This window comes from Rutidosis leptorrhynchoides, chromosome 11 (genome assembly GCF_046630445.1).
Source record: "Rutidosis leptorrhynchoides isolate AG116_Rl617_1_P2 chromosome 11, CSIRO_AGI_Rlap_v1, whole genome shotgun sequence".
Classification (NCBI taxonomy): domain Eukaryota; kingdom Viridiplantae; phylum Streptophyta; class Magnoliopsida; order Asterales; family Asteraceae; genus Rutidosis; species Rutidosis leptorrhynchoides.
The window spans coordinates 330,566,070-330,591,798 of record NC_092343.1 but is presented as its reverse complement, the minus strand read 5'-3'; the positions used below and the strand labels follow the sequence as shown (position 1 = coordinate 330,591,798).

General features: G+C 33.9%; 1 non-coding gene across 1 annotated transcript; it reads left to right on the top strand.

Moving 5' to 3' along the window:
- Positions 1-3,686: 3,686 nt before the first annotated feature.
- On the top strand, positions 3,687-3,793 carry LOC139878983 (small nucleolar RNA R71). Its single transcript, XR_011769841.1, has one exon. It is a non-coding gene; the product is annotated as a small nucleolar RNA R71 (small nucleolar RNA).
- Positions 3,794-25,729: the final 21,936 nt, after the last annotated feature.

Below are 25,729 nucleotides of genomic sequence, written 5' to 3'. Positions count from 1 at the left end.
ATCATAATGACATGTTTAAACAATATCAAACTTATACACATTTTCATATTTTTAACAATTATACACTTTTTCAAATAAGCATATATGAAAACGTATATAATGTTCATAAGCATTTATCTTCTAAAATATGTCAAAATTAATCATTATAACAATTAAACGAGTTCCAAATGGCATTCATATCAAATTCATACATTTTTGACTTAAAAATTCAATAATTTGCTCCAAAATCATGTTTAGGATCAAAGTTTGCATCATTTAGCAACCTAAACATGTTACACTACTTAATTTAGCATGAATTCACAACAAAAATCGGCCATAACCCCTTTATATCAAAAAGCCCCAAATTGCTCAAGAACACTAACCCTAGATTTCTAAAATTTTTGAAGTTTAAGGCTCCAAATCATGACAAATAGCATCAATCTAGGTTATACAAGCATAATATACTAACAATTTAACTATAAACAAGCTAGAAATCATCAAAATCAAATTAGGTAAAAATATGCTCAAGAACACTATAAATTCGGATTAAAGAGTGTAGTGTGTAGAAATTTACCTTTTTCCTTGAAAAACTCCTTGGTAGATATCTCCTCATCGTGTTTTTAGTGAGAAATTTGGTGAAAAATGGTGTAAAATCGCGTTTTAGCGTGTGTTTTTTCGGGTTTTTTCGCAGAAAAAATAAGGGGGATGGGGGAAGGGGACTGGTCTGTCGACCAGTTTATCCTTTCTGTAATTAAGTCTCTCCGCGATCGCGGAGAGATATACCCTCACTGCTCCGCGATCTCGGAGCAGTATTTTTCTGTATATATTTTTTTTATTTTTATTTATATAAACATTTACTTAATTAAAAAAATAAATAAATAATTTTAAAATTTTGTTTTTCCTTGGTATTTAGAGTGAGGTCGTTTCGGTACGTTCACCTAGTTCGTCCCTCAACAAAATTTCAAAATTTGTCATTTTAAAGCGATTGTTTCAAAATTTTTGGTTTTTTTTAATGTTTTTGGCATACTTTATATCAATAAGATTAAAAATAATGATAACAAAATTTTTCGTTCCTCCCTCGGGTAAAGCAATTTCGGTTCAAGACCTAGTGTTTAACTTACGACGAATTTTGGAAATCATATTTTTAACTTAATAAAATAAAGTAAATTTTGTTTTTTTAAATCACACAAAACTTAAATTTAAAATGCATATTAATAAAATATAAATATTTTTAATATTTTTATACATTAAATTTTATAAACTTTAAAATACTATATTAAAATAAAATAGTTATATATTAATTATAAAAAGAAGGAAAAATAAAAATAAAAATCTTTTTGGTCTTTTATCCCACTTTAATCAATCAAATATTAACAAAAATATACGTCCCTTAAAGTAATTTTGGCTATATTCCCTAGTTTTACTCCTGGCGAATTTTTGAAATATTTTGAATTGATTGATTAAAGATATTTATACCTTAGGAATAAATGGAAAGTTTCTGCAGTGATGGATTAAAGTTTTGTATTGATATTAGTAATTTCGGTTTATTATACCTATTTTTAATGAATATCAATTTAATACTTTATAGCGACAATTTATCGTTTAAAAACAAAAGGTTAAAAGCATAAAATAAATAAAAACTTACCTTTGAAGCTTATTAAACCATGGCTGATATCAAATGCATGCTTCATCCTAAAAACAAAAAAAATTCAGAATGGGGGGAGAGGACTAGTTCTTTAGGGTCTCCTAGTAGAAAAGACCAATCGGATTCCATTCTCGGAACTACATGAAAACAGAATATCAAACTTCTAGATAGCATGAAATTATCTTTAAAACTTTTGAATCTCCCCACACTTAGCTAGCTGTGGTGTTGAATTTGTGATTAACTTCATCGTCAATTTCCATCAGACCATCGTCAACTTGCATATCTATGATTTTTGGTTTAAGCCATTGGTCGGTTTCTTTTGTAATCTTCACAAAATCAACTAATTTCTCTTTTTCTTTTGATGACAGATTAGATACTAATCGGTTACATAACTTAAAGTTCCCCTTAATCCTAGCATTGTGAACTCGTTTATAAAGCTTTTTCATTGAACTGTTAATAACGAGGTCATCTAATTTCGTATCATTAATGGGGTTCTGTGTTATCTGGTCATCATTGGGTGTTACTTCATCTTCCTCACACTTAGGCATTTTAACATTGTTAAGCACTACCGTTGGAGTTATTGGTTCAACGGTTTTGGTTGGTGGAGATCTAGACTTTCGACTCATAAAGGTGATCGATTTTTCACCATCATTAAGTGTCATTCTACCTTCTCTTACATCAATTAACGCCTTGGTTGACGCTAAGAATGGTCGACCTAAAAGTAGAGGAAAGTTTGAGTCTTCTTCTATGTCTATGATAACAGATTCGACTAGAAAAGTTAAATTACCTATTTGAATGGGTAGGTTGTCAGTAATTCCAACTGGGTGTCTAATGGTTTGGTCAAAGAATCGAACACTCATTTTTGTTGGACTTAACCCTCCTACATCTAATTTCTTATATAATGAAAGAGGCATAATACTCACACTTGCATCTAGATCTGCTAGTGCATTATACATGACACAATCACTAAGTAAACAAGGAACAATAAATTCACCCGGATCACCCGACTTAGGTGGAAATTCCGGTGGAATAGTATTCAATGGTTCTATTTTTACGGCTTTAGTTTCTTGTTCTTGCTTACTCACCCTCTTCCTTTTCGAGGTATCACCAACACAAACTTTATTACCTATTTCTTGCTCATATTCAACTTTTATTGGAAACGGAATAGGTGGTTTGTATGGTGCATATATTGGTTTTTCAAAACCTGGTGGTGGTGTTATTTCTTCATCTTCTGAAATCTTTTCCTCTTTTATTTCTAGTTTTTCAGAATTCGTTGAAACCATGTTAACATTTTCATTACGAGGATTTATTTCAGTATTACTTGGTAACTTTCCTTGTTTCCTTTCACAAATCAGGCTCGCTAGAGTACCTACCTATTTTTATAGATTTAAAATGGAAGTTTGTTGAGTTCTAAATGATTGATCAAACTTTTTCATTTGTTTGAGTTTGAGATGTAATAAATTGTTTTTGAGATTCAACTAACTTTAATACCATATCTTCCAGATTTGACTTTTTCTCTTCAGTTTGTTGTGTTGGTTTATATAAGCGTGGCCTTTGTTGATTGAAAGTGTTATTTTGATTATTATTGTTATTGTTGGGTCCATTTGGATTGTAAAGAATGTTTTGACTTCGGTTTAGGTTTTGCCTTGGCTGTTGATAATTATTTCCCTGCCTTTGGTTTATGTAGGAAACATTCTCACGTTGTTCCATCGTTTGCTCGACATTACAATCCTTCGTTAAGTGTGGTCCACCGCATTGCTCACAACTGATTTGTATTGCGTGAATATCTTTAGTCATCTTTTCCATTCGTCTTTCAAAAGCATCTATTTTTGCGGAAACGGAATCAAAGTTATGGCTAGAATCGGCTCTAGCCGCTTTGGATGAATGTAAGATATCTTTTTCTTGGTGCCACTCATGTGAGTGGGAGGCTGTTTTATCGATAATCTTGTGACCTTCGGTTGCGGTTTTCTTCATAATAGAACCACCAGCAGCTGTGTCAATATCTTTTCTTGTAGCGACATCGACACCTTTATAGAATATTTGAACTATTTGAAAAGTGTCTAAACCGTGTTGAGGACATCCTCTCAACATCTTTCCGAATCTTGTCCATGCCTCAAATAATGTTTCATTTGGCTTTTGTGCGAACGCGGCAATTTCTCCTTAAAGTCTCACGGCTTTAGATGCCGGAAAAAATCTTTGAAGAAATTTCTCCACTAAGACATCCCATGTATCAATCGCTCCTTCTGGTAATGATTCTAACCAATCTTTAGCTTCCCCAATTAAAGTCCAAGGGAACAACATAAGATAGATCATTTCATCTTCAATTTCTCGGATTTTAAATAAAGTACAAATTCTATTAAAGGTTCGAAGATGTTCGTTTGGATCTTCTTTTTCTGTACCACCGAATTGGCATTGATTAGTAACCATGTGTATGATTTGTCCTTTGATTTCAAAATTTGGTGCAGTAACTTCTGGTTGAATAATGGCATGACCTTGGCCCGTACGTGTGGCTCTTATTCGATCTTCCATAGTTTGAGGTTCTAGATCTTCCATATTTGAATTTGTTGAATCTGAATCACTAGAAGATTCCGATTTAACGGTTCCTTCTTCGACAAACTCCGTTTGAATAAATTGTGGTTCAGGAGGAATGTTTAATGGTTCAGGATCTTGGAATTGTCCCTGAATATCCTCCGGGTTCTCAATTATGAAGTTGGGTTCAAAAAATGGATTATCTGAAATTTGAATTGAAGTACTTGTTCGACTAGATGATGATTCTAAAAATTCAATGGCAGCAATATTTGCTAAATGTCTTGATCGAGTTACAGGTGGTGAACGTATGAAAGGTGGTGAACGTTTTGCTCGGTGCATTCACTGAATATCTTATTAGTTAAAAAGATAAAAATTATATAAGTTATCAAATTAATAGACTTTTCTGATTTTGCCCACGTTTCGAATAGCCAAAAGATGCAGCAGGTAGCCAGGACCCTTTAAATCGGAAGTCCACAACTCGCCACTAACAAATCCAACTATTACTACGAACCAGAAAATTTGGATGTCTATCAATTTAATTGCTTACAATAATTTTTCGACGAAATTTAAAGAAAAATAAACAAAATTCTAGGTCCTAAAAACTAGAGCGTGAAAAAGGAAAAAGAAAAAGCGCGTTGAAAAACGTCGAAAAATAAAAATAAGAAAGAAAAACGTCGAAACTTAAAAGTCTAAAAACTAAATCTAAAAAGTTTACGCCTAAAGGTATTAAAACTTAAAATGCAAATCTATACGAAAAATGGCAATTACTTAAAAAGCACTAAAATCTATAAACTTAAAGTGGCGTTGCAAAATTCTAAAGCGCCTAAATCTTAATTCTAAGGAAAAAGCACTTAAGGGATTTTACGGCAAAACTTATAAGTCTAGAAATAACTATGGCAAATACTAACTTAAAACTAATTACGAACGATAATTATTAAAAAATTACGAATTAAACGATAAAAATACAAATTATAACTAAAATGCTAAAAATACAAATTTTTATAAAAATATTATTTTTATAAAAGTATTAATTTTAATATAATTAATAAAACTAATTAAAATTAATTAAAACTTAAAATATAAATTTAATTAAAACTAAATCTAAATATAAATTTAATTAAAACCCTAAATTATTATTAATAATAATAATTATATAATTTAAACCCTAATTTTGCAATTAATGTGTCTGTCAGAGACGGCTCCGCGTTCGCGGAGGTATCTGCGTTTGTAGCTCCGCGATTGCGGAGTTCCACAGTATCCGAATGTAATTGGGCTGGAACAGTTTCGGCCCAGTCTGATTTTAATTTAATTGGGCTTCGAATTTATCAAGCCCAATACGTTTTTAATTATATTTTTTTTTTAGATTTTTAAGTTTTATAAAATAAAAGATATATAATTTATATAAAATAAAAATAAACTTATAAATAAAAATCTTAAAATAAAATTTTATATTAATTTTATAAATAAATATATATATTTTTGGATTTTTAGTTTAATATTTTATATGATTACAAAATAATCTATTTTTACAAAATTAAAAATAAAATTTTTATATTTTTATAGTTTACAAAAATATGGCGTTTAACCGGTTTCTCCCCGGCAGCGGTGCCAAAAATACTTGATGTGCAACGAGGTATATATAAAAAATATATAAAAATGTTCTTAATTACGCTACAATATACACAAGTTATTTAATTATTTATAGAATGGATATACCTAAACCTTGCTACACACTTATAGGCAGTGTACCTAATCGTAGAGTAGTGTAGTTTTTAGTAAGTCCGGTTCGTTCCACAGGGATATCAATATTAAAGCGTACTATATTTTATAAAACTATAAATATATATATATATAATTATTATTATTATAAAAGGGGGGTTTTTACCGTTTAACGACCGGTTTGTCAAATTTTAGTTTTAGCGATAAAGATAAATTGCGAGTAAATAAAAATAGCGATAAAATATGAAATAAAAGTATTATGCTTATTTAAACTTCCGTAATCATGATGTTTGACATTTTAATTATATATTATTACCCCGGGTTAATTGTTATTTGGCCTGGTTTATTGGATACGGCTATCTGGCTTTTGCCCATAATAGTCCATCGGTCATAAATATAAAGTGCGAGTGTCCTCGTCAAATTACCCTTATACCCGAAGTCAAATAGTCCAACTAATTAAGGATTTAAACTGTGATGCAGTTATCACTTCTGTCAACAATTACACCAGTTATCACTGTATGTAATCCACCCCTGTTTTAATTAGATAAGAATATTAATTTACCCACTTGATCAGTTTGAATACTCAATTACCCAACCCTAATAATTAATTAAATGATTATAATAGACTCCGTATGAACGTCACTAAATAGAACAACCATAATCATTATTAATTATTTAAGCTAATTAATTTGAAGATAGGTTCGACAGACTCCAATGAGTTGTCACTCGATTAGACAATACCCCCCCCCCATCTATTAATAGTCCATAGTCCAATGTCCACAAGTGTCGGTCTTTGTCCAAACATTAATTATGGTCCAAAGTTCAATAACCCGGTCTTTAATATTTAGTCTAACATCACGATTACTTCGGCTCAAATAAGCATAATAATAACTTAGTTACGAGACATTAAAGTAAAAAGGTTGAACATAACTTACAATGAGTATTAATCGCGTAGTGTTACACGGACAGAGTTTTGACTTACAAAACCTTAAAACATTTGTAACAATAACCTTATTATTGAAATTATCTTAACTTAAAATTATAACATGAGTATAAATTAGAGATAGAGAAAGAAGAAAATTGAATTTTTTCAATCTGGGGTGTGTTTATTAAGCAGAACTCGGCTGCTTTTATAGGCATTTCTGATTTTTGATGCTCCGCGATCACGATGGTTTTGTGCCTTGGGGCTCCGCGATCGCGGAGGTCCAATTTCCAGCTGGTTCATCATTTGGATCCTAGCTTGTCGACATAATATATATATAATATAATATTTATTTAAATATTATATTATATTCTCGTGCATAGTTAACTTGTACTTTCAGCTCCGTTGAGTCGTACGTTGATAGTTGGTTCATGTGTCGTTTCCGAATTTTCGAACGTCTTTTTGTACGCTGAAATATCTTGTACTTTGCGTTTCGCAACTTGTACTTTTGTCATTTTTAGACGTTAATCATCAATAAATTGAACCACTTGAATTGTATCTTGTACATTTGAGCTTTTTGGTCATTTGCGTCTTCAAATCGTCAACTCTGCCTTTTGTCTTCACCTTTTATTATTTAAACGAATATCACATGTAAATAGAACAATTGCAACTAAAAGCTTGTCTTTCTGGAAGGATAATGCTATGAAATATATGTTCGTTTGTAGCATTATCACCAGCGTGATTATATTGAAGTAAATCATGCAGAAGTCCCAATGTTACTACATAAGGAATATGAAGTGATTCCAAGAAAAATTTGGTAGGAACCACTTGAGTATACTCATTATGGTCTGTTAGCGGTACGGAAAGAATAACCACGTAGCCCAGATACTGTACAAGGAGGGCCTTGATTGCAGAATTGATAACCCGAAAATTTGTTATAGATATAGACACCCTGGATACTTAAGGAAAAAGTTCTCTTATAGGAAAAACTTTGGACTTACTTGCGGTAGAGCAATCGTTATCTCAGCTATGGAGACTCGCATGAATCCTGATTTTAGTTAGGGTACGTTTCATCACAACGTTTTATTATCTCGAAGTTGTTTAACACTAGGGCGATATAAACCTTATATCTAAGAACCTTAGTGTTATGACTAATAAGCCATTAACAACCATGAGAGTTAAGTATTCTATAGGATAAGCTAATGGTAAGCTGGCAGAGATAGAGGAATAATTTAAGGTAGTACCTTAAAATTAACAGATGGGTCATTTGGAGATGACCTTATGTCAACAAAACTTGGAAGTTTTAAAGTAGTAGTGGAAAGGATTAGTTACCTACGCACAAGCAGATGTTATTTGAGAAGATTGATAGAATTTTTCACGGTAGTATAATAAGATTTGGTTGGAATGAACCTTAAGATTAACCTAACACCCATCAATTTGGGAAACTTGATGCAATAGTTGGAATGGACTTTAGGATTAACCTAATACTCATCAAGTTAGGAAGCTTTGATGAAATAGTTGGAATGGACTGGCTTTCAAGGATGAAAGCAAAAGTTATTTATAGTGAGAAGATTATTCGTATACCTCGCGAGAATGGTGAGTCAAAATCCATCTGGGTTACTTCAACAAGCCGAAATCCTACAATGGAAATGGGAAGGAATAACAATGGATTTCATCATGAAGCTACCAAAAACGGTAGGCGGTTATGACACTATCTGGGTTATCGTTGACCGCCTCACCAAATCTGCTCACTTTCTAGCCATGAAAGAAACCGATACAATGGACAAACTTGCACAGCGATACATAAAGGAAATTGTATCCTATCACTTCAGCAATTCAAATTCTATGTTAAAGACTACCCAAGAATCTAATTTGATACTCGTTCTTACACGACTCTAAATCCTAACTTATTCCGAGAGATTTCTTTTTGATGATAATCATACCATCATCCTTCTTACTTCGATATTAGTCATACAAGTTCGAAATTTTCCAAAATCAATGGGTGGTTAATTCTCATCCTCATACACTCCCATTCGTATCTTACTTATAAGAAACAGCTTCACACTTAAGCATTTTTGGTCAAAGGACTTATGCCCTACTAATAGTCATCAACCACATTTAGATTCAATAGTTTTCATTACCTCGTAACATTTTTGCTCAAATATCACCTGAAAGTTTCAAAAATCTTTTACTCGATCCTCATCAATCTTCTTCCAACTTGTAACTTCCGAAATATGAAAATTTTGTTTGCCAAAATTTTACACACACTATTTTACTTTGCGATCCTCTCAAAGTTTTATAAAAATTTATTTTATTGTCATTCGTACAAATTTTAGAAACCATATATGTTATGTATAATAAAGTAGATAATTACTTATTTTTGACTAGTACATATGAAATTTTACTTTCACTTTTACAAATCGATTCTTTTATTCAAAAGATATTTTACTTAGAATAGTACATGTTGTACATAACTCTAGTTTACTAAGAACTTCGTTTCTTTTCTTACAGTGTCACCTAAAATGATTTCTATAAAATTTTCGTTGCTTATCATATAAAATTTTTCGTTGCTTATCCGTATCCAAGTCATCATGAAGACTTTACAACCGTCGAAATCGAGAGATTCATGTGTGTGTGATAAAGGCACTTACTACCACGTCATGCAGAGCCTTCGGGCATCCATTAACACTTAAAACATTCAAAATTATTGCGTTACCCCAAGGATCTTATTTGCCACACCTGTTGGAACGATGCTCTTTCTTACATAACTCTAAGTCCTGATTTATTCCAAGAGATTCTCATCTAGTGATATTAACCCCATCAGTATTCCGACTTCAATATTAGTCATAACCTATTTGGCATTTCGCAAAGTCAAGAAACGATTAACTTCTCGTCCTCATGCTCTATCCTTCGTACCTCACTTTTAGCAACGGCTTCGCACGTGAACATTTTGACCCAAGGACTTATGTCCTGAAAATTATCAAAACTACATTTAATCCATTAGTTTTCATTACCATGTCACCCGATGATTCAATTATTTTTCACTCGATCTTTTTCAACTCGTAACCTTTGTGTCACAACTCTAGCTTTTCGACTTAAGTTGTCTAGTTGATTTCTTTAAGTTACCTTTTTCGACATGATGAGTAAATTTATTAATCTATGTCTTGGTTTATTTTAGGGTTTGTATAGCCCTAAGGGTGCATTTTAAGCCTTACTTGATAGGATTTTACTTCACATTTTGCATAAAGTCATAAAACCTAACTTATCATTATGAACCCTAGTTTACTACTATAAACCCTTGCTCATTTTCATAAACCCTAAACTTGTAATTTACATTTATATTAACCTAATAACTAAAATTAATAGCTAAGTATTTTAAAGACTTGAAACATTTTCATTTGAACCTTTGTTCATAAGATAGAAACATTTCTACACTCCCTCACTTTCACAACTAGTCTTGATTTCCTTGAACTTAACCATTTCTATCAACCTTAACCTATTTTGATTAGAACCTAACTTTAGCTTACTTCCTAAACCTAAACATACAAGTAAACATCTTAGGATTTAACATTAGAAAGCCTACACAAGTACATGCACACTTGCAAGACCAAAAATTAACTAGAACACATCATCATCATCATCACCATCATTTTTCATCATCATCATCATCATGTACCATCCTCCAAAATATCTCCATTAATTCCACACTAAGCTAAACTATCATTCAAGACACAATGATGATCACCATTAATGGCATAAGATGAGTCATCCCTTCCCCCTTCCCTCCCTTTGCCACGTCTCCACCACCTCACCACCATGACCTCTATATAAGCTCACTTCCACTTCCATTTTCTCATTTGATCTTTCTATAATCTTTCTCTACTCTTTCTTACTCCCAAATACAGATATTAGGCTACTTATTAATCATATTCTTGAAGCTTTAGAAGTAGATTTCATCAAGGTATAACTATCTAACTTAATCTCTTCATCATTTCTAGTCAAAATCAAGAACCTTCATGGTGTAAAAAGCTAGATCTAGAGTGTTAATTCACTCAAGGATGATTATAAAGGTAACCTTGATTTTGATACTAGATCAGTATAATTAAGATCTATATATGTCCAATCTCTTAAAATGAAGTTAAAGTAAGAACCAAAGTGGTTATACTATGTAAAACTATTTTATCTTTAAGCTGTCCAGATTTTTACTTGAAGTACATGACCTAAACACCAACTTATGGTTGCTCTTTTGAACTCATGAATTTATATGATGTTCATATATGTGTTTGAGACTCCTAGTAAAAGTTTCATGATTTAAATCAAAGGGAAAGTCATTTTAGAATTTTATTTGGTGAAACATGTTCAGATTCATGGCAATCTGACCAAGTGTCAAAGATTCATGCATAACTTAAAATATAAGATAGATTCGAACCAAAGTCTTCTGATCTAATTATTAAACTTAAAAAAGAAACCAAGTACAGTAAAATCACTTAAATTCATTAAGAAATCATCAAGATATAGTCTTATCTAGTTGACACAAGAAATTGTTGAAGTCAGAAATTAGTCTAAAACCTTATCTCTAAAGACAAGGTTAATGAAGACTTTGAGACTATTCCTTTTTGGAAAAAGCACTTTTATATGTGATAAGGCTTCTGTAAAGTTCTTGAGTCAAATGGATAAGTTTTCCTATTTTTAAATTTACAAAAGGTTGTGTAGTGTAAAACTGAACTGTTTTGCACACTTATAGAGAAATGAACTTTTGACCAACTTATGTTCTGATTTTAGAGGCTAACCTTACATTATTAGAACCTACACTCAAAGATATTTCCATAGATACTAAGTTCACTTAAAATGGATGTCTAGGTCTTTAGAAACACCTACACTTATGTCATGATAAAACTAGTCGAAAACAGTCTTTTTCTAAAACTATGAACTAGTAACTTTTGTAACCACGAATCGATTTGGACATGTAAGATTACTTAAGGGATTGATCTTAGACTTTAATTAAGTACTATATTAAATAGTAAGACCTCTGACCTATTAACATTTCATTAGGTCTCAAGCCCGGAACACCGAACACAATCTAACCATTTACCGTGAACGTTCCGCACCGCTTTACTTGTGAGTTCGTAGTCCCATTTTTAATCAATATTTATACTTTTGGGATGAGATAATACTTTTTTATTGTTTTACATATTGGAATAAATTACTTACAACTATATTCTATGTTGAGTAACAAAGGTCATTTTAGAAAGCCCGATTTTGATATCGTTAATTACCGGTTTGGTAAACGCGAATATTATGAATAGATCTATTTGAGGATGTCTCCTCACATCAGGATAGGCCTTCTAGGCTATCAGATGCATAACCTTCGACCACTTGCACTTAGACCTTAAGTGACGCTTGTTTTCGGGTACTTTTACGTTAACGTTCGATATCGAAAGCTCATGAACTAGAATAACTTTTAACTGTTTTATACATGAAATCTTGATGTCCATTAACTTATGCATTGTAACTAAACCTATGAACTCACCAATATTTATATTGATGTTTTTAAGTATTTATCTCAGGTACTTAACTTTTGGAAGCACTTTCAGGTCGGGCATCGTGGAAGTTTTAAAATGTCTTTTGTTAAATCTAGTATTTATAGGCTAGATTATGATGTATTTGTATTCGTACTATGTCTGTACTTGTATTTTGTAACCACGATGTACCAAAACTAAAAACAGAGACCGTGATGTAATAATATTTATGTTTCCGCTGCTATGTTGACTATAACCTGGGACACTATGTTAAAGTTCACACCACGTCTTGGGGAATCGAGACGGGAGTCGTGACAGACATGGTATTAGAACTTGGGTTATAGAGAATGTGGACAACATTAGTGTGTCTAGACCTGACCAACTAGGATTGCATTAGTGTGTCCCGTCTATAACCGAGTCAAATTTTTTTTTTTCCCGGTCTCTACTATTTTTCGAGTCATATATTATTACTTTTACTCGTCGGAAATTCTATAGGCTAACTTTTATATATTTTATATGTTAAGATGGCATCATCTAGTTCTATGGGATCCAATACCGTGACTGCACCTATCATTGTTAGTGATGATTCTGACAACAATTCTAATAGGAACGAGTTTGAGATGTATCAACCATTCTAGCGATGATGGATCTGGGTTAGGGAAATATTAGGTAGATGGAACCATCAAGAAGGAACCCCTTATCATGAACATAATGTGCCTCTGACCATTAATGGTAGAGATGGATTAATGGGTCAATCACAGCAGGATACGATTTATACCTTGTTTGCTAGAATCTTTAGGCATGAGTCACGTATTGAGCAACTTCAAGGGACGGTTGATTACTTGTACATCCAGGAGAATCAGGATGCTAATGAGTCTCGTTTTAATGGGCTTGAGGAAGTACATTGTACACAACATGAGGAGATCGAGTTGTTGAAGTATCGTGTGGATGATTTGTCGGCAAGGAATCGTGACCTTGTGGAGCAAGTGGCTAGTTTAGGAACTCGTTTGAATGAAGTGGTTTCGGTGGTTAATGCCATTGTTCCACAGTAGTTCTACCGTTAGGGATTAGGAGTGTTGATTTTCTAGCTTACACTCTTAAGATGTTCTTATTTCGGATATTATAGGTTAAGTAATTATGTATTAGTTGTTTATATGTATGAAAGGAACTAACGGGTAGGTTAGATACCCAAATTTTGTAATATTGGAAAGCCTATCTTAATTGATAACTTTTATATTATGATTGCTTCAGTTCATTTTCATATTATGAACAATTATATATATGTTACTTATAATATCTCGAATATTTGAATTGTCTGTAGTTAGAAAATGCCTCCAAAGAGAAATCCAAACACGGGAATGAGTGCTGCTCAGATTGAGGAAATGATAACTCAAAGAGTAGTTGAAGCAGTTGCTAACGCTGAAGCAGGACGTGCAACAAATGCCGCGAACGAAAGGAGACCTGAAGTGGCAAACGTTCAGCAGCGATGCAATTACAAGGTATTTATGGGTTGCAAGCTCCAGAGTTTTTCAGGAACGGAAGGACCCGTATGGTTAATGTGATGGCTTGAAAAACTAGAATCAGTATTCCAAATCAGCGAGTGCGCATAAAATGATCGAGTGAAGTTCGCATCATGTACTCTTTTGGATGGAGCCTTAACCTGGTGGAATTCTTTTGCCAAGTCTGTGGGTATTGATGTTGCATATAATACGCCATGGGAAGAATTCAAGAAGCAGATGATAGATGAGTATTGCCCTAGGAATGAGATTCAGAGGCTAGAAACTGAGTTGTGGAACTTAAAGTTACAAGGAACGGATATCTCAGGATATACTAATCGATTTCTTGAGTTAGCTTTAATGTGCCCAACCATGGTTACTCCCGAATATAAGAGAGTTGAGAGATATATTTGGGGTTTGTCAGAAGACATTCAAGGTAATGTTTTGTCATCAAAACCAAAAACGATCCAGAGTGCTATTCGTATGGCGCATGATTTGACGGCGCAAGTAGTGCGATGTCAATCAATTGATGCTAAGACGGATGTGAAGGTTACGACTGAGAAGCGTAAGTGGGATGGAAACCAAGAAGGTAATTCTAAGAAGCAAGGAACTGCTAAGGTGGAGAGTTCGAATACCAAGTATGCAGGAAAGAAACCCTATTGCAGCAGATGCACGAAACATCATTTCGGTGTGTGTACTATAGTCTGTGAGCGATGCAAAAAGCAGGGACATCTTTCAAAGGATTGTAAAGTTCGTTTATCAGAAAGTGATAAGAACGATAAGAACAATCAGAATGTTTGCTTTGGATGTGGTCAAGCAGGGCATTTTAAGAAAGAATGTCCTAAGGCTAAGAAGGGTGAAATGGCTAAGGGCTGAGCTTTTCAGATTACAACGAAGGAAGCTCGTGAAGACCAGAGTTAGTCACGGGTACGTCCCTCCTAGATAATCATTTAGCATCTATTTTATTCGATACCGGCGCTGATAAGAGTTTTATAGCTAAGGATTTTAGTGTTGCAATAAATAGGCCTTTAACTGCCTTAGACACTAGATATGCTGTAGAATTGGCAAACGGTAAATTGATAAAAGTAGATAAGATTATGCGAGGTTGTGCCTTAAATTTGTCAAACAATCTGTTCGAAGTTGATTTAATGCCCGTTGAGTTAGGAAGTTTCGATGTTGTTATTGGCATGGACTGGTTATCTAAGAACCGTGCGGACATTAATTGTGCAGAAAAGTCTATCCGTATACCTCTTGAGAATGGTGAGAACTTAGTCATCCAAGGAGATAAGAGTAAGGTAAACCTTAATATTATTTCCTGTATGAAAGCTCGAAGGTATCTAAAGAAGGGATATCCTTCCATTCTCGCACACGTGAAGGAACTCAAAACCAAAGAAATTGGATTAGAGGATGTTCCAGTTGTTCGTGAGTTTCCTCAAGTATTCCCAGAAGATTTGCCAGGACTACCTCTGCATAGACAAGTTGAATTCCAGATTGATTTAGTTCCCGGAGCCGCACCAGTTGCCAAATCGCCTTATCAATTAGCTCCTTCAGAATTACAGGAACTATCCAATCAACTCCAAGAATTGTTGGATAAAGGATTTATTCGACCTAGTGTTTCTCCGTGGGGTGCTCCAATCTTATTTGTCAAGAAGAAGGACGGATCTTTTAGAATGTGCATTGACTATAGAGAGCTGAATAAGCTTACAGTCAAGAATCATTACCCGTTGCCAAGGATAGATGATATATTTGATCAATTGCAAGGGTCAAGTGTTTATTCTAAGATCGACCTCAGATCAGGGTACCATCAATTAAGAGTCAAAGAGGACGATGTGCCTAAGACAGCGTTCAGAACACGCTATGGCCATTATGAATTTTTGGTAATGCCGTTTGGTTTAACCAACGCCCCTGCAGTATTTATGGATCTGATGAATAGAGTATGCAAGCCCTATCTAGATAAATTCATCATAGTATTTATCGATGATATTTTGATCTACTCTAAGAATAAAGAAGAGCACGAGCAACATTAGCGATTAGTTTTACAACTTTTGGAAAAAGAGCAGTTATATGCTAAATTTTCAAAGTGTGGTTTTTGGCTCGATTCAGTCCAATTCTTAGGTCATGTGGTTGATAGAGAAGGCATCCATGTTGATCCTACCAAGATTGAGGCTATTAAGAATTGGGAAGTACCCAAGAACTCGTCTCAAATTCGTCAATTTCTAGGAATTGCTGGATATTATAGAAGATTTATTCAGAATTTCTCCAAGATAGCAAGACCATTGACTGTGTTAACGCACAAGGATAAGAAAGTTGAATGGTCCTCAGCACAGGAATCTGCTTTTCAAACGTTGAAACAAAAGTTGACAACCGCACCTGTAATATCACTACCGGAAGGAAATGAAGATTTTCTGGTTTATTGTGATGCATCTAGGCAAGGGTTAGGATGTGTTCTAATGCAACGACAGAAGGTCATTGCGTATGCATCTGGTCAACTGAAGAACCATGAGCAGAATTATACAACTCATGATCTGGAGTTAGGAGCCGTCGTGTTTGCATTGAAAATATGGAGACATTATTTATATGGGACCAAGTGTACCATATACACTGATCATAAGAGTCTTCAGCATATTTTCAATCAGAAGCAATTAAACATGCGACAAAAACGTTGGGTGGAGCTTATAACTGATTATGATTGTGATATTCTATATCATCCAGGGAAAGCAAACATTGTAGCTGATGCATTAAGTTGCAAAAAAAGGGTTAAACCTCTGAGAGTTAGGTCATTGAATATGACTATTCAGACAAACCTTGCATCTCGTATTCTAAATGCACAATTAAAAGCTATGAAGGAAGAGAACGTGAAGAAGGAAGGAATTAGTGAGAAGGATAAGAACTTTGAAGTTAAGAGTGACGGAACCCGATATTTTGCAAACAGAATTTGGATTCCGAAGTTTGGTGGATTGAGAGAGCTTGTGATGGATGAAGCACACAAGACGAGATATTCAATTCATCCAGGGTCTGGAAAAATGTACCATGACTTAAAGGAATTCTATTGGTGGCCGAACATGAAGGCTGAGATTGCAACTTATGTTGGCAAATGTTTGACATGTTCGAAGGTCAAGGCTGAGAATCAGAAACCATCAGGGTTACTGCAGCAACCTGAAATTCTTGAATGAAAATGGGAAGGAATTACGATGGATTTCATTACGAAGTTGCCGAAGACTGCGAAGGGTTATGACACTATTTGGGTAATAGTGGATCGACTTACGAAATCTGCACATTTCTTACCCATGAAAGAAACCGACAGGATGGAAAGGTTTGCGGATTTGTACATCAAGGAGATTGTCTCTAGACATGGAGTTCTAATTTCTATTATCTCGGACCGAGATAGCAGATTTACTTCAAGATTTTGGCAATCTTTACAAAAAGCCCTAGGTTCTCATCTGGATATGAGTACGGCTTATCATCCCCAAACTGATGGTCAGAGTGAGAGAACTATTCTGACGTTAGAAGACATGCTCCGAGCATGTTTAATTGATTTTGGAAGTGGCTGGGATCAGTATTTACCTTTAGCCGAGTTTTCATATAACAATAGTTATCACTCGAGTATAAAGGCTACTCCATTTGAAGCTTTGTATGGAAGGAAATGTAGATCACTATTATGTTGGAGTGAGATTGGTTATTCACAATTGACAGGACCAGAGATCATCCAAGAGACAACTGAGAAGATCTTTCAGATTCAAGAAAGATTAAAAACGGCGAGAAGTAGGCAGAAGAGTTATGCCGATGTCCGAAGGAAATTTTTAGAATTTCAAGTAGGTGACAGGCTTATGCTAAAAGTTTCTCCATGGAAAGGAATAATAAGGATTGGGAAGCGAGGAAAGCTGAGCCCAAGATATGTAGGACCTTTTGAGGTTATTGAAAGGATTGGTCCAGTTGCATATAGATTAAAACTACCACAGGATCTTAGTGGTATTCATAATGCTTTCCATGTTTCGAACTTGAAAAAGTGTTTGTCGGATGAGAATTTAGTGATTCCTTTAGAAGAACTAAGTATAGACGACAAATTGCATTTTGTCGAGGAGCCGGTAGAGGTATTAGATCGTGAAGTGAAAAAGCTTAAGCATAGTAGAATCCCAATTGTTAAAGTTCGTTGGAATGCCAGGAGAGGTCCAGAGTTCACGTGGGAACGTGAGGACCATATAAGGCAGAAATATCCCCATTTATTCGATAAACGAAGTACCACCTAAATTTTGAGGACGGAATTTTTTTTTTAACGGGTAGGTAATGTCACAACTCTAGCTTTTCGACTTAAGTTGTCTAGTTGATTTCTTTAAGTTACCTTTTTCGACATGACGAGTAAATTTATTAATCTATGTCTTGGTTTATTTTAGGGTTTGTATAGCCCTAAGGGTGCATTTTAAGCCTTACTTGATAGGATTTTACTTCACATTTTGCATAAAGTCATAAAACCTAACTTATCATTATGAACCCTAATTTACTACTATAAACCCTAGCTCATTTTCATAAACCCTAGACTTGTAATTTACATTTATATTAACCTAATAACTAAACTTAATAGCTAAGTATTTTAAAGACTTGAAACATTTTCATTTGAACCTTTGTTCATAAGATAGAAACATTTCTACACTCCTTCACTTTCACAACTAGTCTTGATTTCCTTGAACTTAACCATTTCTATCAACCTTAACCTATTTTGATTAGAACCTAACTTTATCTTACTTCCTAAACCTAAACATACAAGTAAACATCTTAGGATTTAACATTAGAAAGCCTACACAAGTACATGTACACTTGCAAGACCAAAAATTAACTAGAACACATCATCATCATCATCATCATCATCATCACCATCGTTTTTCATCATCATCATCATGTACCATCCTCCAAAATATCTCCATTACTTCCACACTAAGCTAAAATATCATGCAAGATACAATGATGATCACCATTAATGGCATAAGATGAGTCATCCCTTCCCCCTTCCCTCCCTTTGCCACGTCTCCACCACCTCACCACCATGACCTCTATATAAGCTCACTTCCACTTCCATTTTCTCATTTGATCTTTCTATACTCTTTCTTACTCCCAAATACAGATCTTAGGCTACTTATTAATAATATTCTTGAACCTTTAGAAGTAGATTTCATCAAGGTATAACTAGCTAACTTAATCTCTTCATCATTTCTAGTCAAAATCAAGAACCTTCATGGTGTAAAAAGCTAGATCTAGAGTGTTAATTCACTCAAGGATTATTATAAAGCTAACCTTGATTTTGATACTAGATCAGTATACTTAAGATATATATATATATATATATATATATATATATATATATATATATATATATATATATATATATATATATATATATATATATATATATATATATATATATATATATATGTCCAATCTCTTAAAATGAGGTTAAAGTAAGAACCAAAGTGGTTATACTATGTAAAACTATTTTATCTTTAAGCTGTCCAAATTTTTACTTGAAGTCCATGACCTAAACACCAACTTATGGTTGCTCTATTGAACTCACGAATTTATATGATGTTAATATATGTGTTTGAGACTTCTAGTAAAAGTTTCATGATTTAAATCAAAGGGAAAGTCATTTTAGAATTTTATTTGGTGAAACATGTTCAGATTGAAGGCAATCTGACCAAGTGTCAAAGATTCATGCATAACTTAAAATATAAGATAGATTTCGAACCAAAGTCTTCTGATCTAATTAGTAAACTTAAAAAAGAAACCAGGGACAGTAAAATAACTTAAATCCATTAAGAAATCATCAAGATATAGTCCTATCTAGTTGACACAAGAAATTGTTGAAGTCAGAAATTAGTCTAAAACCTTATCTCTAAAGATAAGGTTAATGAAGACTTTGAGACTATTACTTTTTGGAACAAGCACTTTTATATGTGCTAAGGCTTCTGTAAAGTTCTTGAGTCAAATGGATAAGTTTTACTATTTTTAAATTTACAAAAGATTGTGTAGTGTAAAACTGAACTGTTTTGCACACTAATAGAGAAATGAACTTTTGACCAACTTATGTTCTGAGTTTAGAGGCTAACATTACTTGGTTAGAACCTACACTTAAAGATATTTCCAGAGATACTAAGTTCACTTAAAATGGATGTCTAGATCTTTAGAAACACCTACACTTATGTCATGATAAAACTAGTCGAAAACAGTCTTTTTCTAAAACTATGAACTAGTAACTTTTGTAACCACGAATCGATTTGGACATGTAAAATTACTTAAGGGATTGATCTTAGACTTTAATTAAGTACTATATTAAATAGTAAGACCTATGACCTATTAACATTTCATTAGGTCTCAAGCCCGGAACACCGAACACAATCTAACCATTTACCGTGAACGTTCCGCACCGCTTTACTTGTGAGTTCGTAGTCCCATTTTTAATCAATATTTATACTTTTGGGATGAGATAATACTTGTTTATTGTTTTACATATTGGAATCAAGTACTTACAACTATATTCTATGTTGAGTAACAAAGGTCATTTTAGAAAGCCCGATTTTGATATCGTTAATTAGCGGTTTGGTAAACGCGAATATTATGAATAGATCTATTTGAGGATGACTCCTCACATCAGGATAGGCATTCTAGGCTATCGGATGCATAACCTTCGACCACTTGCACTTAGACCTTAAGTGACGCTTGTTTTCGGGTACTTTTACGTTAACGTTCGATATCGAAAGCTCATGAACTAGAATAACTTTTAACTGTTTTATACATGAAATCTTGATGTCCATTAACTTATGCATTGTAACTAAACCTATGAACTCACCAATATTTATATTGACGTTTTTAAGTATTTATCTCAGGTACTTAACTTTTGGAAGCACTTTCAGGTCGGGCATCGTGGAAGTTTTAAAATGTCTTTTGTTAAATCTAGTATTTATAGGCTAGATTATGATGTATTTGTATTCGTACTATGTCTGTACTTGTATTTTGTAACCACGATGTACCAAAACTAAAAATAGAGACCTTGATGTAATAATATTTATGTTTCCGCTGCTATGTTGACTATAACCTGGGACACTATGTTAAAGTTCACACCACATCTTGGGGAATTGAGACAGGGGTCGTGACACTTTGAAATACGAAAAACTATGTTTATCAAAAAAATTACACGTTGTTTATTCGTGAGGTCATCACGAGATTTATGGACAAATGAAATTAATAAAATTTTTCTGTCACTTATGCGATTTATAAAATCATATATGTATGTATATAATTAAGTTAATAAATTTACCTTTACTTATTTTGGTTAGTAAGTTATACCTTCAAATTTTTTTTAAATCGCTCCTTTATTGAGTTGTTTAACTTAAGTCAAATAGTTTTGTGCAAAATGGTACACGTTGTACATACTTCTAAATTTACTAGAAACTTCGTTCCGTTTATGTTGTCACATCAAACATTATAAAGGTTTTTCAAAACTTCCTTGGATGATTTTATTAAAGGTTTTCGTATTAGTCTACACCATGTATGGATCACACTTCTTCTCGTCCTCCGTTTAGAGATGAAGCTTACCATTAATATCTTTGTTAAAAACTCTTGAGCCACTTGGGATGGCAGTTTTATAAATTTTGTTAGGAAGTCCTTGCGCTCATAAAATGTTCCTTTTAAGTTTAGACATGGCAAAAACGCGGGCCGATAAATCAGTTTTCTGAGGTACACTCAATGGTCACTCTATTGTAGGAAAGGCACTAGGTGAATTTCTACTCCTAATATTTCACGATTAAACGCAACACCCTCGTAAACATCATCTCTATGAATCAATATGTTGAGGTACAAGGATCATTTTTGAGATTCTTTTCACTTGGAGTAAACCATTCTTTATGACCAAGGGTTCACGTATCTTCTCATCCCTTAAGTATAGGGATAAATTCAGAACAACCCGCTCAAAGAGTTCACTCACGTTCAAAGATCACAGCTTTCGTGCGATTTTCTTTCAAAAATGTAGTGTAAAATACTTTAAGAATCTATGAATATTGTTATCCTCTTGGAAGGGACTGCTTAAAACGTTTATAACACCGATGTGGTTACTCTATATATTCCTTCCTTCGTTGGTTGAAACTATATGTTGTTAATGTTAACCATAACTTCAACATGTAACTGAAAGGATAAAGTTACATTATGGAACTGTACTTTCATTCCATCCAAGGATAAGTTCACATGCAGCATGTTGTGATCGCCATGTTTTCCATTCTATCTGTCAGCTTTGTATTGCGACATAAGCGCTCAATGTTTTAGATGAGTTTGGTAACATTCATGATGCATTTCATGCATCCAGCTTACTGAAGGTGCCTATAAGGCTAAAAACATCATCTTTCCTTTTGTGGGTATATATTCGGATGACATATTCATGTTAGCAAGAAACGAAATCAATTTGTTGATCTCTTAGGACAAGAGACTTAATTAATGGCATATACTTATTCTTAATTTTATACGCCCAAGTACCTTTCAAGGTAAATAGTTCACTTCTGAGCCCAAGAATCTCTCAGAACTTTGATACGCTCCTTCTTCTTCACATTCGGTACCGTTGTTGGTCACTCCTCAAAATTTCGGGACGAAATTTTCTTTAACAGGTGGATAATGTAACGACCCGACTTTTTCGACTTATATTTGTGCTTGTTATTTTCACGAAACTGCGTATTTGTGCGTACTGAGCTAGTTTATGCGCTGGGATCTTATTCATGTTAATTACTTTCGTTAATACCTTACAATGTGCCATTAAGTACGTAGTTACTTAACTTGATCCCCAAATGCTTTTATGACCGTTAGTGTCACTTGACGTTTAGAACGAACTATGTATTTTGGTACAAGTTTGACTTTGGTCATAATTGGAATATTATGACTACGCAATACTAATTGTTATTTTTATAATGACAATTACATGGGTTATTGGTTGCTTAATTACGCTTAATAATTTACTTATGCTCACTAGTTAGTCTTGTTGGACTTTCTACCTTATTGGACTTTAGCACACCCTACTCTAGCTAATGGACCATTTAATTAGCCCAATTTTAATAAAGTTAATGACCCACTAACATGAAAGACAAATACCCATTTATAAGAGGGAACATACAAGCATTTTTGTTAACCATAATCACAAATGTTGCATGGGATCCTAACAACTAGCACCACCTTTTGACCACCACTAACCAAAAAGCAAAAAGGTGTCCCCCTTGTCCCCCCATACACCCACGGCCAACCATCACCAAATCCCCTATAAATATCAAGCAAATCTCACCCATTTTACACTTGATCTCATTCACATTTTACACACACTTACTCTCTAATTTTCTCTCTAGTCTTTCTCACTCTAAAAAGTGTAAGTTTCAAATTATCTTCTTCTTCTTTTCTTCTTCATAGCATCGACATCATCATCATCATGCAAGGATCAAGCTTTTTAGCTTCTTGATCTTGTTATATCTTGAAGATTCGAACTTTGATTTGAATCCTTTAAGAACATGAAAGATTCAAGCTTTCTAGCTTTGAATCTTCATTATTTTATTGGATCTAAGTTTTCTAGCTTATGATCCCCTTATTTTGTTAAAAAGGTCAAAACTTGTGTTTATGATCTTCATGTAACTTGTAGATCTAGTTTTTTGCTTTAAGGATCTTCAAGAACATTAAAGATCCAAGCTTTCTAGCTTAGGGTTTCATTATTTTATTCAAGATCTTAGCTTTTTAGCTTATGGTCTCATTACTTTTACTAGATCTTAGCTTTCTAGCTTATGGTCTCATTAATCTTGTAAAGATCCAAGCTTTCTAGCTTAGGGTTTTCTTAATACTTGAGATCTAAGTTATCATTGTAGATCTCACTTACATGGAACCTTTTTGTGATTGTTGTGATGATAAGGATCAAGTCTTCATCATCTCATATGATGAAGATGGATAAACTTGTGTCAAAAGGACAAATGTTGAAGCTTTATTGGGTTTATGCAATAAAGAGACAACCTTGATGTTCAAAACTTGTAGAATGTTAGCTTTTACTCTTAGTTTTGTGTTGATGGTTGAAACTTGGTCAAAGTGATGCTAAGACATCAAAGAGTTGTACACTTGAAGCTTACACGCATCAAGGATGAGAACCGTGATGAGCATCAAGCACCAAGAAACCCACCGGAGCACTTGTTTGCTGTTTTTCGGGGTCTGATCAGACTCCTAGGACTTCTGAAAATTTATTTTCAGATAGTTCATTTCGAGTAGATGAATTTTCGTTTAGGACTCTCCTAAATTCGATATACGGTTTAGGATTTATAGCCTTCCGAAAGTCACTACGCCTTTGTAACGACGTGCTGAAATTTCTGACCTACTCGCGCTTGAACCGTCGCCACGGTCATACGACATCGAGTTAGGATCCGAAAATTGGATAGTGGTTAGAGGACTCAAATACAGATCCTTTTTCACTGACCACACGTCTTTTCGATTGGTATAGAGGTCGTAGCAGCTGTCCGAAGTCAGCCTTTCGTTTCGTTCTCCATTCTTGATGAAAACTTACTTTATCTTTTACGAATGATGATGACGATGATGATGATGATACTTAAACTTAATTTATTCACTTTTAAACTTTTGGGGACAATTTACTGACCTAGTAACCTTTGACTTAGGTTGAGGACCTTTTGGATCGACCAACTTACTTGTTTGGACTGACTTACTACTTGCATATTTTTCATAGCGACTTTTACTGCACATTCACTGTGAGTTATAGCTTCCCTTTTTACTTATACTATTTTTGGGACTGAGAATACATGCGCTTTTTATGTTTTACATACTAGACACGAGTACTTAAACTTTACAAATGTGTGGGTTATATAACGGCATAAACTTTCCCCTTAGCACGGTAACGTTTAACTATTGGTTTTCGAACCGGTAGATGCGAATCTTATATATGGATCCATAGGGTTTGACATCCCCACTCGGGCTAGTCGCGCTAGCATTTAACGGGTGTTTAATACTTCGAAAACATACGCACTCGCCAAGTGTACTTTTAGGGGGTAATATATTACTTTTACGTTAAGTTAGTTACCGGGTGCCCACGGATAAGCATATACTTTATTATACTGATTTGAAACGCTGATTTGAAGCACTGAAATCTCGTGGTCTACATTACATTACTGAGTACAAACAAACTATAGCTCACCAACATTCGTGTTGACTTTTTAAGCATGTATTTCTCAGGTGCTTAGACGTTGTTGCTTTCACTGTTAGACTTCCTGTTATAGTCTTGGTATTATAGACTTGCTGTTACAGGCTCGCTGTGTTAGACTTCTGATGCATTGTTTAGAGATGTCTCAATCATGGAACTTTTACCTTGCATTTACAACTTATGTTATTTTGAATAATGGCTTTGTAACGACCTTTGTGTCACGTTATCTTTTGTAAAACATTTGAAGTTATCTTTTCACGAATGCAACTCGTGTTAAAACAGCATGTAGTATTATACCGTGTAATTGACCTGTTGTTGACGATTCGTACACGATGGTTTTGTACGGGGCGTCACAGGATATGGGCTTTTTACGTTTGGATTTGGAAATGCAGGAGGGATACTTTGATAATGGATCTGCTGAAATTGTCATATCATCCCATTTACCTTTAAAAAAAGTGTTGTTTTTAAGTGAACGGGTCAGTTGGTTTATAACTTAAAAATACACTAAAAAGAAATGGATCAAATAGGTTGAACATATCAAATTATATCCGAAGTGTACTTAATAGCATTAAATCCTCCTACACTGCAGATTGAAGAATATAGTGAGTCACACAATGATCAGTGAAGGCATTCATAATTCTCCTTTTTTTGTAAAAAAAAAACATCCTCACCATGGTATCTCCAATCTCGAGGCTCAAAATTCCAGCAAAAGAA